General features: G+C 35.5%; 2 long non-coding RNA genes across 3 annotated transcripts in view; both read left to right on the forward strand.

The window, feature by feature from the left end:
- The window catches only part of LOC110264335, a 12,164-nt gene continuing 2,145 nt past the window's right edge, over nt 619–10,637 (forward strand). The window contains exons 1-2 of the long non-coding RNA XR_002350360.1: nt 619–772; nt 2,200–2,204. This is a non-coding gene — a long non-coding RNA (uncharacterized LOC110264335). The remainder of the gene's footprint in view (nt 773–2,199; nt 2,205–10,637) is intronic.
- Nucleotides 5,142–8,611, forward strand: LOC107608337. Of its 2 annotated transcripts, XR_001612819.2 has the most exons (5): nt 5,142–5,503; nt 7,023–7,155; nt 7,434–7,489; nt 7,657–7,715; nt 8,354–8,611. It is a non-coding gene; the product is annotated as an uncharacterized LOC107608337 (long non-coding RNA). The 2 variants fall into 2 exon arrangements; XR_001612820.2 differs by lacking the exon at nt 7,434–7,489.

Below are 10,637 nucleotides of genomic sequence, written 5' to 3' on the forward strand. Positions count from 1 at the left end.
TCTCATCTCACTTGAATATGGTTTACTTGAGACAGATGGTCAACTTAGAGCTCTTTGTGGCTATAAGAGTAAGAGGGAGATGGTTAGTGGTAAGAGTTGTCATGCAAGGTTCAATATGGTTGCATGCTCCAAACTGAAGTATCATGGTTGGAAGAATACTAAATTGTATAGGTCTAGGAAGCTGTTTGGATGCCTCAGTGAGAATTCAGATTGCTTACCACCCGGTTGGAACAAAGATGGTCAACAAGAAGACGGGTGCAAAGGCAAGGTCTGGACCCCAGAATTCAGTCTAGAAATCAACACTCTTGGGGCCTTGTCACTTGCTTTACCTTGCTTGAAGGCTTTCTGCGCCTAGTTTGGGATCCCGGAGGCCATTGGAATTACAAACATTGGTAGAGATTCCTGGATGAGTTCAAGCACAAGCCGCCATGACAAGGAGCTCACCAAATGTCCAACTTAAGGACTTTAACTAAAAGTGCTAGGTGGGAGACAACCCACCATGGTATGATCGCTCCTTTTCCAATTATAATTTTATTTAGTTTTGTTTGTTTTTGAGTTTTATTTTACTTCATTGAACCTAGAATAATTCATAACATCTGCATACTGCATTATAGCAATTAACGCCACAAACCTCAGCGTATGATAACAGAACAGTAACAAAAGGGCTTTCAAATCGAAACGCTTACCGAACCGAAGAAAGAACGGTTGAACCGAAATAGCGGCGGTCTCCGAACCGGTTCGGCGGCAACCCGGCAGTCAGCCCCAAGCAGCAGTGGCGATCTGAACCACACGCAGCGACAATGAAGTTCCAGAAAACTCAACAGAAGGGAAACTCAACTTAAAAGCCTTACCGGCAGTGGAGCTCGGTGGCGGCAGCGGCATTCCCGGCGGTTGAGGCTCGGCTAGAAGCTCCGGCAGTGGCGGATCTGAACCCTCTCCTGACTGCGGTTCAACTAACCATCACCAGCAACGGCGAGCTCAGATGGTGGCAGTGGCGATGGCCGTTCCGACGGAGGCGGTGGTGTCCACAGTCCACGACGACGGCGCAGCAGTGGCGCTGGTTCTTCCCAGCTCGTCGAGGCTCAGGCCCGGTCTCTCCTTTCATCTAGACTCGACGGCGACACGGGCTTCAGGGAACGGCGACGGTTTCCCCTGCGGCGGTGAGGACACAGCTGGCTTCGAGACTCCCGCTCCCTCTTCGCGTCTGTCTCTGGCAGTGGACTGAGCGGCAACGACACGGCTCCATAGGACGGCGACGCTCCTCCTCGCACGATTCTGGCAGCGGCTCGCTGATAGACTGAATGACGGCGGCACCGAGACAGTGGCATGGCGGCGAGACGTGGGTCGACGGCCAGGCGCGGGTCCATCTCTCCCTGTCTCGCGAGCTCTCTCTTCTCGTTCAGAGCTCCCCTCCCCTCAGTCAGCGACGGCGGCGACGGTGGTAGTGACACCCACCGCGCCGCCTCCCTCTTCTCCCCTCTATTTCGTTTTTCTTTTGCTTCTGTTCCTTTCTTTCATGAAGAAAGAACAAAAGAAAACTGTGCGTGCTATAGCTGCTGGGCTCAGGGGGAAAAAGGGTAGCTAGGTTAGGGTTTAGGCAAAATTAGGTTTAGGGGTAATTTGGTAATTTCAAATAAAATTGGGTATAATATAATAATTGAAACTTAAATTAAATCCAACACTAATTATATATATAGAAAATACCATTTGATCCTCATTTTCACAAATTATTTCCAATGAAATGCCCAAATCTAAAAATTAGGAATAATATAATTATTTTCTCTATTTTTCCAAAATAGTAGTAGTAATATTTAAAATATTAATTATTCAATCCAAATCATATAAATTTCTTATTATTTCATAACTGCCAACTTTATAATTTAAATATAAAAAATAATCCAATAATTATAAAATTAGATAATAACTATAACTTATTTCAAATTCAATAAATCAAAACTTGCTCTAATTATCTTTAATAAGATACGTGAATTTGGTAGCTACAATTTTCGGTCCGGTCCGGTTTTGGAAAATAAATAATTTTAGGGTTTGAAAACTTAATTTATTTCTTTGTTTGTTATGAGGGTATTACTAATTACAATGTTCTTTAACTCTTTCAGTTTGTTGATTCATGATTCTGATTCCAATTATTTTAATAATTATGGTTGTTTTTCTCATGATTGTTACTGTTTAAGTTGATAGATGATGTTTAAGATTGATTTATTTTATGCCGTTGCTGTTTTATACCTTGTGAAAATGTTAGTTATTGATTGATACTATTTTTTTTAGAGATATACATATATATTGTTTAAAGGATTACTATTTGTGGATGTTTATATAAATTTTATTGATTATTTTTTATTTTTTATTTACATAAAATTGGTTCTATCAGTTCAACCTATAATTTATTAGTTGAACTAATAAATTAATAAATCAATAATTTGACTGATTATCAATTCAATTCTGATAACTATGAATAATTTCACAATTACTAATGCGAAGAGAGTCCATTATCCAATTAATTAATTAGAACCCATTTTTAAGTAAAAATGTAACTTTATATATCTTTTAATAGAGAACGTTTGACGAACGAACTTATGTTATTGTACTTTTTTATTTGAGCTAAATTTTAAAGTAGTCCCTGAACTTGTAATCGAGTCTCATGGTCGTCCCTAAACTTGCAATGACCTCAATATTGTCCCTGAAGCATTTTTCGGAGAATATTCTTTAACAGCGTGATGACGTGTACTGAGAGACGCCTGGATAGATGACGTGGCTGTTATCGTTATTTGACTCAATTTAGTCCCTGAAGTAGTTTATAACCATAGTCAACAATTTGAGTTCCATCTGTGTCCACTATTAGAAGTCACTCTCTGTCTTCTTCTCTGCTCTCCTTCTTCTTCTTCTCCGCCACATCTCCTTCAACCACATCTCCTTCTCCTTCTTCTTCTTCCACTATTAGAAGACACTATTTTGTCATCTTCTATCTCTTTCCTCCTCTTTTTCTCACCTTTCTTCTCTCGCTCTCTTTGTAAGTGTTGTAAACCCTAAACCATTTTCTTCTTTTTTCATTTTCTAATTCCCCAAAAATTCGCAATTTTATTCATGTATCGCCCAAGCTCCCTAGTTCACTTGAAACCCCATCATTGTTTCTGACCCTGCAGCGCTTCTTGATCAATTGGGTCATTCTGAGAAAGCTAAAGCTCTGGTCTTTGAGGCCACTTCCAAGCTTGAATCTCAAAACAGAGAGCTTGCTCTTTTCTACTATAAATTGCTTGAGTCACACTCCAAGCGAGGCTCACCGAAAGGTTTTGATGTTGCTTATTGTTACATGAACCAGCTTTTTCGTAGTTCTTCCTCTGTTTACATAAAATGTAGGGCTTTTGAGTATATGGTTAGTGGTTTGTGTGCAATGATAGGCCTCATGAAGCCGAGGATTTGGCTGAGGATTTGAGAGGCAATGGTGGAGCAATTGACCCTTCAGCTTTTGAGTTGAAGTCCATTATTTATGGTTATGGGAGGTTGGGGTTGTTCCATGATTTGCAGAGAGTTGTGGATCAAATGAAGTGAGGTGGCTTTGAGATTGACACTATTTGCGCCAATATGGTTCTTTCAACTTTTGGCACTCAAGGTGAGCACATGAAAATAGTTTCTTGACTTAAGAAGATGAGAAGCTTAGACATCTTATTCAACTCCTCAATCGACAATGGCAACTCATTCAGGAGGTAATCGACAGTGAAAATGGTTTCCGGACTTAAGGAGTTACTGGATTCTTGTGTGAGAGGTAATAGTGTGGGATTTATCGGAGGCTAAATTGAATTTGCATGGATGTTATTTGGGTTCTTCCTATTTGATTATGCTGCTTTGGTTGAAGAAGAAGAAGAAGAAGAAGAAGAAGAAGAAGAAGAAGAAGAAGAAGAAGAAGAAGAAGAAGAAGAAAAGAAGAAGAAGAAGAAGAAGAAGAAGAAGAAGAAGAAGAAGAAGAAGAAGAGCAGAGAAGAAGAAAGAGAGTGACTTCTAATGGTGGACACAGATGGAACTCAAATTGGGGACTAGGGTTATAAACCACTTCAGGGACTAAATTGAGTCAAATAACGATAACAGTCACGTCACCTATCCACCGTGGCATCTCTCAGTACACGTCATCACGCCGTTAAGGAATATTCTCCGAAAAATGCTTCAGGGACGACCGTGAGTCACCTTTGTTAAATTCAAGGACAATATTGAGGCCATTGTATGTTTAGGGACGACCGTGAGGCTCGATTGCAAGTTCAAAGACCACTTTGAAATTTAACTCTTTTTATTTTTATACAATAATAAATTTATGTATGGAGCTATTATAGAATTTTTTTTCATCTCATTATTACTAAGAATCAGGTTTAAGAATATGTAAGAAAAAAAATTGATTTCGATGATTATTTCGAATTTTAAAAAAAAAATCTATAAATATTACAAAAATAATAGTAATTTCTCATCCATTTACATAATACCTAATAACTTATTTTATAAGTTTAATGATTACATTATAACTATTATTCCCTCTTAAGAAAAAGAGATAAATTTATTACTATTTATTTATCTATAAAAATATGACTCAACATATGATATCACAACAAAGTATCAAATTATTTATGGAAAAAAACTTATTTTTTTAAATCAACTAAATTTAAAACGCGTCTCATAGCTCTTAGAATGACATAAGGAGAGGAGCTTATAATACCATATGCTCATAATATATGCACTAATCTAAATACACGAACTCAGATATAATCTCTATTTTAGTTTTTCTTATAATCTATACTAATTTAAATATCAGAATCCTTGTAAATACACTTTCCATTATTAAAAATGACAAATTCAAGATACTAAAAACTCGAAATAGAAAAATATATCAGTGTTCTAAAATCGAATTGGACCAACCAGTTCAACTGGATTAACCGAAAACTAGTTCTATAGCTGGTTCGGTTGATGTAAAACACCGGTTGACAAAAATCAATAAAAAACCAGTCAAACCGGCGATACACTGAAGAACCGGTAGAATCGGATGGTTTTTTAACAATTTTCAAAATTATCATTTTAAAAAAAAAAATTGAGTATATAAATACTCCTGTCTCCCACAAAATCCTAACCAGCTAACCCACTACCCCTCTTTTTCTCTCAGCCAACAGCCCCTCTATCTCAGCCACCAGCAGCAGTAGCCACCACCTTCGCCGTCGCTGAACTCTTCCCGTCAGTCAGAGGGTGCCTTGCCGTGAAAAATGACAACAGAGAGTCGGCTCGAAGCTCTTGGCCGTCGATCCTCTTCTCCTCCACGTCGTCGCCTTTAGAGTTGCAGGCTTCTTTGTGGGCTTCTTCTCTAAATTGTCTTCATCTTCGTCTTCGTCTACGTCTTTGTCTTTGTCTTTCTCGTTGTGGACTTACAAATCGAAGCGCGGTCGGTTGGATTCCTCCATCGTTGGTCAATTTGCTCGATCTCAAAGAACTCATCAAGTATAAAGGTCTTTAGGTACATAACCATCACATTAACTATAGATAATGAAATTATTGGTGATATTAAATAGATGTTTGTGATTCATTATTATGGTAATTAACTTTGTTAATATTAATATGCACCAGCAGAACTTGAAGGACTTCTCGTTTCTCACCCTCAAATATTAGATGCTGTTGTCATCCCATAAGTACAATTAATATTTAATTATTATGCTAATAATTGGGTTAATTAATTATTAGTTTAATTTGTGTTTAGATATCCGGATGACGAGGCTAGTGAGGTTTCAATTGCCTTTGTTGTTCGTTCACCCAACACTTCACTCACTGAACAAGATGTTCAGAAGTTTATTGCTAATTAGATTAATTAACATAAACATTATTATTGCTAATCAGTGTTTGATAAACATAATTGATCCTATCTGAATGGTTGGAATGTGTGCATTGCAAGTTGCACCATTCAAAAGATTGCGAAGGGTGACATTCATCAACGGTGTTCCTAAGACAGCTTCAGAAAAAATACTCAGAAAAGACCTCATAGCAAAAATATGATCCAAAATATGGAAAGATATTCTAAACTTTGTCATATATTGACATCTCAGTAAATCAAGACCTTCATGGTTTTTTTTGGACTTTTCACTCAATGGATCACTTCTAGTAGGTCACACAAACTTGAGTGTGTTATGTTTGTTACGTTTTTTATTTCTATAATTGTTATGAAATTATTGGAATAATTGTTGATGCACTACAATATTTTGGGTTTATGGCTACGATTTTTTTGGTTACAATAAAAATTGTGATCATAGACTCTCTATAGTCATGGTATTTTTGGGTGACAAAAAAAAGCTTAGGTCACGGTTTTTTTTTTAAAGGGTGACCATAGAATACCTATGGTCACGATTTTTTAAAAAAGGGTGGCCTAAAAAGGTCTATGGTCATGGTTTTGAGAGGTGACTTAAAGGGGTCTATGGTCACGGTTTTTTACAGTGATCAAAAAGGGTCTATGGTCACGGTTTTTCAAAAAAGAGTGACCTAAAAGGGTCTATGGTCACGATTTTGGGAGGTGGCCTAAAAGGGTCTATGGTCACGGTTTTGGGGGTGACCTAAAGGGGTCTATGGTTACGGTTTTTTATAGTGACCAAAAAGGGGCTATGGTCACGATTTTTCAAAAAATGGTGACCTAAAAGGGTCTATGGTCACGGTTTTGGGAGGTGACCTAAAGGTGTCTATGGTCACGATTTTGGGAGGTGACCTAAAGGTGTCTATGGTCACGATTTTTTACAGTGATAAAAAAAGGTTATGATCACGATTTTTCAAAAAGGGTGACGTAAAAGGGGCTATGGTCTCTGTTTTTTGTTTTATCCAAAGTAGTTAATGAACCACTTGAAAGCATAGATCTTGGCTTCAGGGGAAATACCTTGGTAGAAGGTGAAACTAAAAATTCCAATACCATGCTTAATTTGATGCATTCTTAAAAGTTTCAAATAATTTGATATGGTTTGATTTGTTTATTTATTGTTGTGTGGTTTTGAATGAAGGTTTGGTGGTGAGCATATGTCTTGTTGGTGCGTTAATTGGAAGTCTATTCAGTGGCTGGATTGCTGATGCAGTTGAGCATTGTAGGGTTTTTCGGTTGTGTGCTTTGCCAATGATAATTGGCGCTTTGATTAGGTTATATTTCTAAAGCCAGTATATTCTCTTTATCTTTAATATCTTAGATTTCAATGCATCTTTTTAGGCTATTTTTATTTTCTCTTTTCTGTTTTTTAAAGTTGTTTTTTTTGAAACATCTGACCTCACTCTGATTTAAATTTAGTCAAGTAACAGATTTCCTTGTTCTCAAATGTGAATCTTTATGACTAATTCGCAGTGAAAATTTCTGTGTTTTCAATTTTTATTAATCTTTGTACAATCCTGACATGTGGATCCTCTTTGAAATATAATTACAGCTTCTGGATAAAAGGCAAAGCTTGAATGTTAAGCGTTTTCTTCAAGCAATTAATGTGTACGAACAAGTGATGTTTTTCCTTTGCTTTTTGTTGTTGCCTCCAATGTAATACATTTATAATGTAGCATGTGTAGTAAATTAAAAGATATCAAAAGATTTTCAATATATTATTATGACTGACAGAAAACTTAGCAAATTATAATTCCTTTTACATGAACTTGCAGAAGGCAGGATCTCACTGAAGGTCTGAAGAACTTGCAGAGCAAGACACTCATATTTGCAGGTGAAAAATATTAGCATCGTATTTCATCGAATCGTCGATTGGGCTTTTTCTTTGGGGACAAAATCTTTCACCTGTCACCCCTGTCAAACCCAATTTAGAAGTAAAACACTTATTATGTGAAGAATTGAATTTAAAACAATAGCACAACTGTATTGTACATCAAGTATAAGTAATCATGCATGAAAAAGAAAATCATAGCGGCTGGCTTAAATCGATAATGATCACAAGAATTTCCTTATTTCCTATTCCTATTAGTAGATTGATGGTGATTGTCTACACAAACTGGGTAAGCATAAAAATGAGTCCAGTGTTTAAGATTTATGACTGCATATACTTAGGAGACCTAAGTGTCTGACCTTGGAACCAATTTAGAAGTTAAATCTATCCAGAATGATTAGTCAAACAAGAAATTTATCAAAAATAATCTCTCAACATGATATTTAAAAGAATAATTTGATATCCCATAACATGCTTGATTATGTCTCATTTTAAAACTGATTATTTCCAGAAAGTTTAAAATAGAAATGATTTTGTATTTTATATTAATTCAGGATTAATATTTGTTAATTGATTATTCTGTTTATCTAATCTTGAATATTTTTTACCTTCTCTAATTTTTTGTTTTGTTTTGTATACAGGATAATTTTTTTTGGACTGGTAAAGACAAAAGGAGTTGACTAGTTGTTGTGGCACCGTGTATAAGATGGGATGAGTCTTATAATGAGTTTGGTTATCTAAATGTATTATTTTGATATGTTCTTTACTTTTTGATAAGAGACTTTATCCGATATTACATGTAATGGATAAATTACACCCTATTTTGATTAGTGTTGTAATAGATATCTAGTTTTTAATGAAACTTTTATAATTTGGATTTATCAAATTTCTCATTCTTAAATTTATTTTGTGATTATCATCATTTTGGGATGTGATTATGCTTTTAAAAAAATAAATCTCATAATATAAAACAGGCTATGGTCACCATTTAAAAATAGAGTGACCATACATAAGCTATGGTCACGGTTAAGGTGGGGTGACCATGGAGGCTATGGTAACGACAAAAAACCGTGACCATAGATAAGGCTATGGTTACAGTTTAAGGAGGGGTGACCATAGGGGCTATGGTCAGTGACGGACCCAGAAAAATTTAGCAGTGGGGGCAAAAATATAATAAAATTTAGGTACAAATAGTTTTTTTTTTTTTTTGACTTTTTACGATACTCAATAAGTTAAGGACTAATTCCTTGTGAATTTAAGTTTCACCGACAATGAATTGTTACACATACGAGATAGAATTTGAACCTTCAATACTTATTTAAGCGGACAACTAAGCTATCACTTGACCAATCCAAATTAGTTTAAACATATTTAAAATTTTAAATGAGAACTATCTATACATATTGATAAGAACTAAAAATATATATACAATCACTTATTATAATATTTAAAATAATAAAAATATAATTTCATACACACAGTATAATATTCAAAATAATGAAAGAAAATAAATATAATAAAGAGACAAATATATACAACAATATATAGTTATTAATATTTTTTTTCAAAAAAATTGTGGGGGCAAATGCCCCCTCTTCTATAAGCATGGGTCCATCCCTGGCTATGGTTACGGTTTTGGGGAGGGGTAACCATAGAGAAGGCTATGGTCACAGTTTAATGAGGGGATGACCATAGGGGCTATGGTCACGGCCAAAACTGTGACCATAGCTAAGGCTATGGTCACGATTTTTTGTAGGGTGACCATTGAGGCTTTGGTCATGGTGAAAACCGTGACCATAGATAAGGCTATGATCACGGTTTTTGGTGGGGTGACCATAAAGGCTTTGGTCACGGCCAAAACCGTGACCATAAATAAGGCTATAGCCACGATTTTGGGAATGAGTGACCATAGAGGCTATGGTCACGGTAAAAACCGTGACCATAGATAAGGCTATGGTCACGATTTTATCGCGTGACCATAGATTAACCTATGGTCACGGTAAAAAAACATGGCCTAAAGTGCCAGAATTTAAACATTACAATCGTGACCATAGAAACCGTGACCATAAATCTATGGCCACAAAAGAATAGGTCACGGCGAAAAAACCGTGACCATAGGTCAAAAACCGTGATCATAGACCTATGATCACCCTTTTCACTAGCTATTTCACCGTGACCATAGACTTTTTTTTTGTAGTGATGATTGATTTCAATGAATCTGAAATAATTTTGTTATAGTGTTTTACTTCTCTTAAATTCTATTAAATGATAGTTAATGGTGTTTTATTAAATTTTTTAAAATAATTTTATTGATTGATGATTTTTTTAAATATTTAAAATTATATATTTAATTTTTAATTTTATTTAATATTTAATTAAATCGGTTAAATTCCGGTCGAACTTCGATCAAACTATTAAATCAGTAAACTAATTACTCTACCGATTTTCACAACCTTAAAATATATAGTATCTCCAATCTAATCTTTACCTTTTATTTCGGATAATTTTTAAATTTGGAAGAACAAAAATACTCCATAAATAGGAGGATACAATTCCAATGGTTTGTTTGCAAATATCGTTAGTCTTAGATTTTGTCTACAATTTGTCTCATCATGATGCTTTCATGCCTTGTATTGAATTGGGCATATTGGAAAACATGCATGGTAACTTGCAATACAAAAATCTAAACGTGCCAATATAAAGTTGGACTCATCATCAAGGAAAGAGTTTGTCCAAATACCGAGAATCTGACTAAATGTTTCTACACCAATCCGCAATGTCTAAAACAATCAACTACATCACAGATGATATCCATGTTTACGCTTGTTTCTGAACACGAGATAAAAAAGGACCAATTATTATAGAAGTAATGTACAATTTAATTCTTGAATATTTTAATTCTCACTAAGCCTAAAATAGGTTTTC

This window comes from Arachis ipaensis, chromosome B07 (assembly GCF_000816755.2).
Source record: "Arachis ipaensis cultivar K30076 chromosome B07, Araip1.1, whole genome shotgun sequence".
Lineage (NCBI taxonomy): Eukaryota > Viridiplantae > Streptophyta > Magnoliopsida > Fabales > Fabaceae > Arachis > Arachis ipaensis.